Below are 6000 nucleotides of genomic sequence, written 5' to 3' on the forward strand. Positions count from 1 at the left end.
GGCATTGCTTCTTGAATATGTCCATGATGGTGAGGACTATTGTGGCAGTAATGAGGCTGTCAGAGTCTATGACACTCTGTAGCCTTTTGCATTTTTCCACATTGGAGCCACTGTACCAAGCTATGATACAACCAGTCAGAAAGCTCTCCACCATCCAACTGTAGAAGTTCGTAAGAATATTTAGTGGCATTCCAAATCTCTTCAAACTCCAAAGTACAACTGTTGGTGTTCCCTCTTCATGATTCTTTGTGGCCTTCTTTTTATTCTTAACTTCTCCCTGCTCCCTCTTCTATTCCCCATTATGGCCTCTTCCCGCTAATCCTCACCTGCCTATCACCTCCCTCTGATGCTGTCTTTCTTCCCTTTCTCTCTTCTCACTTATCTGATTCCTTCCTCTTCAGCCCTTTATATTTTCCACCCAGCTGACTCCACCAATCACCTTCTAGCTTGTCCTCCTTCCCACCCCCTACCTTTTATTCTGGCATCTTCTCCCTTCCTTTCCAGTCTTGCTGAAGGCTCTTGGCCCAAATTGTTGACTGTTTATTCATTTCCATAGATGCTGCCTGATCTGCTAAGTTCCTGCAGCATTTTGTGTGTGTTGCTCTGGATTTCCTGCATCTGCAGAATCTCTTATGCTTATATATTATTTAGCTGTCTATCTAAGCAACCATCTATCTATCTATATATCTGCAGTTTTTACAATCAGAAGTAGAGCAGTTGTCAAACTAAGCCATGGTGCATCCAAATACGATTGATAGAAATTGATCAGGACAAGTCCATTTTTTAATCCCTGAGGAAGTAGTGGTGAACTTTCTCGGCCATGATGGACGAGGACAAGATATAAGAAAGACAAAAAAAAACTATTCAACATTTACTTTATTCGTCTGATGCATCACAGCTTGGTTTGCAACTGGTCTGACCAAGACAAATAAAAATTGCTGAGAGCTGAGATGGCAGCCCAGTCCTTCATGGAAACCAGCCTCCTCTCTGTGGACTCTGTTCACACTGCTCCCGATGTCTTAGGAAAGCAGTCAACATCATCAAAAACCCCACTCCACCTCAGTCATTCAATCGTTCAGAATGATTTATTTGGATGGCATGCAAAAGAAAGTTCTTCTCTATTACCTCAGTATATGTCACAATAATAAATCAATTACAAACTACACATTAAATGCTGAAGCAAAAAAAAAACTTATTGGAGGAAAAATATAATCCACAATGTAGGTAACTTCAGAAATAATGTCCATAAAGCAGGAAATATTGCAACTGGAAAAGAATCTTAAATACAATAACTCAGCTGGTACAACTGCAGCACAACAGCTTCAATGACCCAGGTTCAATCCTGACCTCTAGTCCTGGCACGTGGCCAAGTGGTTAATGCGCCCATCTAGTGATCTGAAGGTTGCTATTTCGAGCCTTGGCTGAGGCAGCGTGTTGTGTCCTTGAGCAAGGCACTTAACCACACATTGCTCTGCGACGACACCGGTGCCAAGCTGTATGGGTCCTAATGCCCTTCCCTTGGACAACATCGGTGTCGTGGAGAGGGCAGACTTGCAGCATGGGTAACTGCCGGCCTTCCATACAACCTTGCCCAGGCCTGCGCCCTGGAAGCCTTCCAAGGCGCAAATCCATGGTCTCATGAGACTAACGGATGCCTAAAAAGTACTGACTCTGTGAAGTATAGGCACTTTCCCTGTGACCACACGGGATTCTTTCGGGTGCTATAGTTTCTTCCCACATTCCGAAGACATGCGGGAAGGTTAATTGGCTATTGTAAATTACCCTTAGTTCAGCTCCGTGGTAGACTTGATGGAGATGTAGAGAGAATAGGGTTAATCATAAAATTAAACTAGTTTGGAATACATTGATGGGAAAATTAATCTAGGTGGGAACTAGCATGGATTTGAAGGGGAAACTGTTGCTTTTCTGTGTCTTAAGGAAATATGGAATATACTTACATACTTTAAAGGATCACTGTTTCTAGACATTTCTTTATAGCAATACAGCAAAACGGTGGATGAAAATAGTTATTGAAAAGAAGTTTGAAACAAGTGAATTCTTGTGAAATTTTCAAAGGACCATAATTGAAGACTCCAAAAGGGCAGAAGAACCAAAAGTGAGGGAAAGTGGAGACTGACCTGTGGATGTTATGTTTATTTAACAATTATGTCTTACAGTGCCAGGAAGAATGTGGCCAGTTGGACTTATTGTGGATCAAGATTGAAAGTGAATTTTGAAATGATCACAAGTTACAGAGGGACAGAGATTTTCAAGTAGAAGTCACAAATAAATTTACAATTTTATATCAAAAGACTGGTTCTTTCTATTCTACTTTCAAACATAAAGGTATTAAACCAGTGCATCAGAGTGAAGAAGACATGTGTGTCCTCTGCACTAACGATTTAAACACAAACAAGAGAAAATCCACAGATGCTGAAAATCCAAGCAACACACACAAAATGCTGGAGGAAGTTAGCAAGTCAGGCAGCATCTATGGAAGAGAGTACAGTCAACATTTCAGGCTAAGACCCCTCAATTTAAATATTTAACATTTAAACGATTTAAACATTTAGGATTTTTCAATGTATAGTCCACAACATATGACTTTTCACCCTCTTACTGCCCTCCTTATCCGAGCATAAAGTTATTCTGCTAAGACCATTAGGTAAACATGTGTCCAGTAATCATTATGTTAGGAGGTTTATTTTCATTCATGGAATCACAGAGTAATGCAAAACTGGAAGATGCAGTTTACAGCACAAACCATGTAACATGGAACAGTACTGCACTGGACCAAGCCCCTGGTCCATGATGCTGTGCTGAATTAATTAATATAATGACTCTAATTAAAATAATCCCGCTGTCCTCACATTGTCCACATACATTGATTCCCTGCAGTTTGTCCCAAAGTAACTGTACCAAGGGAAAGCAAAATATTGCAGTCGCTGTTAGTCTGAAATAAAAAAAAAACAAAGTGTTGGAGTTACTCAACAGAGTAGGCAGGCAGCACTTGAGCAAAGAAAATATATCAATGACCTCTCATTAAAACTGGAAAAGTGGGAAAACAAGCATGTTTCAGGTTTCAGAGTGGAGAGACCAGAGGGAGAATCTGAGCTAGGGTAGAGGTGATTTCTCTCCAGTATTCACAAATGTTGAGTTTCCTGGAGGAGATGAATGAAGATAATAGAGAGACAAATGCTTCCTTTGAATTACCTATAGTTTTCACACACCTCCATCTCCACACCTACACTCTAGACACCCAAAATGAATGTTCATCGACATTGTCTGGTTTCCAATCAACTCCAGTCTACAGCCACTGGAAAAATATTGTTTAGGCTGCATTTAAGATATTCAATCTATCATCCACGTTCATGTGTGAAGATACTTAGCTGGTGAAATTAATATTTGTGCTGCATCTTAACTCCAGAATACACACTAACAGTATATAATAGGGCAAAGACAACCATGAGTTAACATAAACTTATGTTTACATGAATTATAGATAACTTATAATGTACAAAAATAAGCAATACTAGTGCAAGATTGAGAGGGAAAAACAACAGATCAGTGTACCAATGATATCTCTTCCCTAATCTCAAATGTATAATTACAGCAGTCCTCTTTGACTTCCTTTTCGAATATATGTTGTACCATTGTACAATAAATAGGTGGGACTGAATTGTCAGCTGCTCTGTATTTCTCTTAAATATTTCCATTTTTTTCACAGTAACTCATTTTATTCTGCGGCAAAAATGCAGAAATACACAATTATGCAACTCATTCTCTTTGTACAATTTCTTTAATATTGAAGCCATATCTATTATTTCACTTAATGAAGAATATAATTATATAATATGTAACTTCAACTGTTAAATTATTTTAAATTAATCAAAGTTAAAGCCTTGAAAAAAACTGGTTTAACAATGCAAAACTATGAAAACCTAAAGTGATATGATAGCTGATTTAGACGCCTGATGTTATTAATGCTTACAGTTATTTGGGCTACAGCTTGTTAAAACATTTGGAAAAGCTGTTTTGGATCATCAGAAGTTCAGAGATGGGGGGTGTAGATTATCTAAAGACATCAGCTTCTTGGTGTGCCTAGATATCTGCAGGTTTGAAAAGTGTGGGACAAAGGATAATTACACTTATTTTTCTGAGAACAACCTTTCCAAGATAAAGAACTTAGCTTAAGATCACAAACAACTTTCTCTCCATATAGGGCTACCTTCCAATATTTGGTACAATGATTCAGCGAGTTGCAGCTGAACATTTGTTGATGAGTCATTGGAACTTTATCAGCTTTGAAGTGATGAATATACACAATAGACCATTTCCAGAACATCCAAGTGCACGAGTCTTGCAGATGTATGATTGGGTACAACTCAGTTATCAACCGTTGGTCCAGCCTTAAGCAAGTTGAACACCGTATTTCAATATTTACAAACTGATTATAACAGCAGACTTCAATGGTAGAACTCAGGACATTTACTGTGCATATATTTTTACCAGTATATATCTAGCTTAAAGTGAAGCTAGAGAGAATAAAGCAAATATAACTGAATTTGATGCTAGATTATTTCTTAAAGTTGCAGGTGTTGGAGTATTCTTCAGTCTCCCATGTTTCCTCACGTGGACAGGTGAGAGATCCAAAGAACAGAAACTAAACCCATCAACTCTAGAGAACTCATAGTTCCCTTACCCTACTCTACTATTTCTACATCCTACCCAACTACGCCTGCCTTTTTGTTGGCTATTTAGAACATGTTCTAAGCCTTCACTGGTAATGCTTCCCAATGCTTCCTGCACTACATTGATGACTGCATGGCTGTGTCATCCACCCGTGATGGGCTTATCAATTCAATCGACTTTGCCTCCAATATCCACCCCACTATAGGTCCATTTCTGACACCTCCCTCCCCTTTCTCAATCTTTCTCTCTCTCCATCTCTGGAGACAAGTTGTCTACCAACATCTTCTATAAACCTGCTTATTCCCTCTTCCCAACCTCTCAGCTATAAAAATGCTATCCCATTTTCACAGTTCCATTGCCTCCACTGCACCTGTTCCCAAGATGAGGCTTTCCTTTCCAGAACATTAGAGGCGTCCTTCTTTTTCAAAGAACGGGGTTTCCTTTCCTCCAGCATTGATGCTGCCCTAACCCACACCTCCTCCATTTCCCAGATCATCTGGGCTCACCTCATCTTCCTGCTGCCTTAACAAGAATAGAGTTCCTCTTGCTGAAACCTGCACCCCATGAGCCTCTGAATCCCACACATCATTTTCTGCAACCTTCGCCATCTTCAATGGAATCCTCTGTGATTCCCAGAGGAACATCTGCTTTTCACAGGGATTGTTCCCTCTGTGATTCCCTTGTCTATTTGTCCCTGTGCACTATCTTCCCTCCTGGCACATATCCCTGCAAGCAACATACATGCTTAACTTGCCCATTTGCCTCCTTGCTTGCCCAACACTTCATCGGTGAATCTGTTGCGGTTATCTATCTTATCTGGTGCTCCCAGTATGGCCTCATCTATATTGGTGGAATCTGATGTAAATTAGGGGACCACATTGTTGGCACCACTGTCCCAACCACCAAAAGCAAAATTTCCCAGTGCCCAACCATTTTAATTGCCATTCTCATTCATGTTCCAACATGTTAGTCCACGGGTCCTCTTCTGCAACAATGAGGCCACTCTGAGGGTGGAGGAGCAACATCTCGGAATGAACATCGATTTTTCATTCCGGAAAAATAAATATTTGCCCCTCCCTTTTCTTCTATGCCCCACTCTGTCCCTTTACATCTTATCCTCACCTACCTATCACATCCTCCTGGTGCCCTCCTTTTTCCCTTTCTCTCATGGCCCACTGTCTTCCCTTATCCGATTCCTTCTTCTCCAGCCCTTTACCTTTCCCACCCACCTGATTTCAGCTAATCCTCCTTCCCCTCCCACCACTTTTATTCTGGCATCTTCCCCCTTTGCAGAAGGGATCACATTGC

The sequence above is a fragment of the Mobula hypostoma genome, chromosome 9, assembly GCF_963921235.1.
Source record: "Mobula hypostoma chromosome 9, sMobHyp1.1, whole genome shotgun sequence".
NCBI classification, from domain to species: domain Eukaryota; kingdom Metazoa; phylum Chordata; class Chondrichthyes; order Myliobatiformes; family Myliobatidae; genus Mobula; species Mobula hypostoma.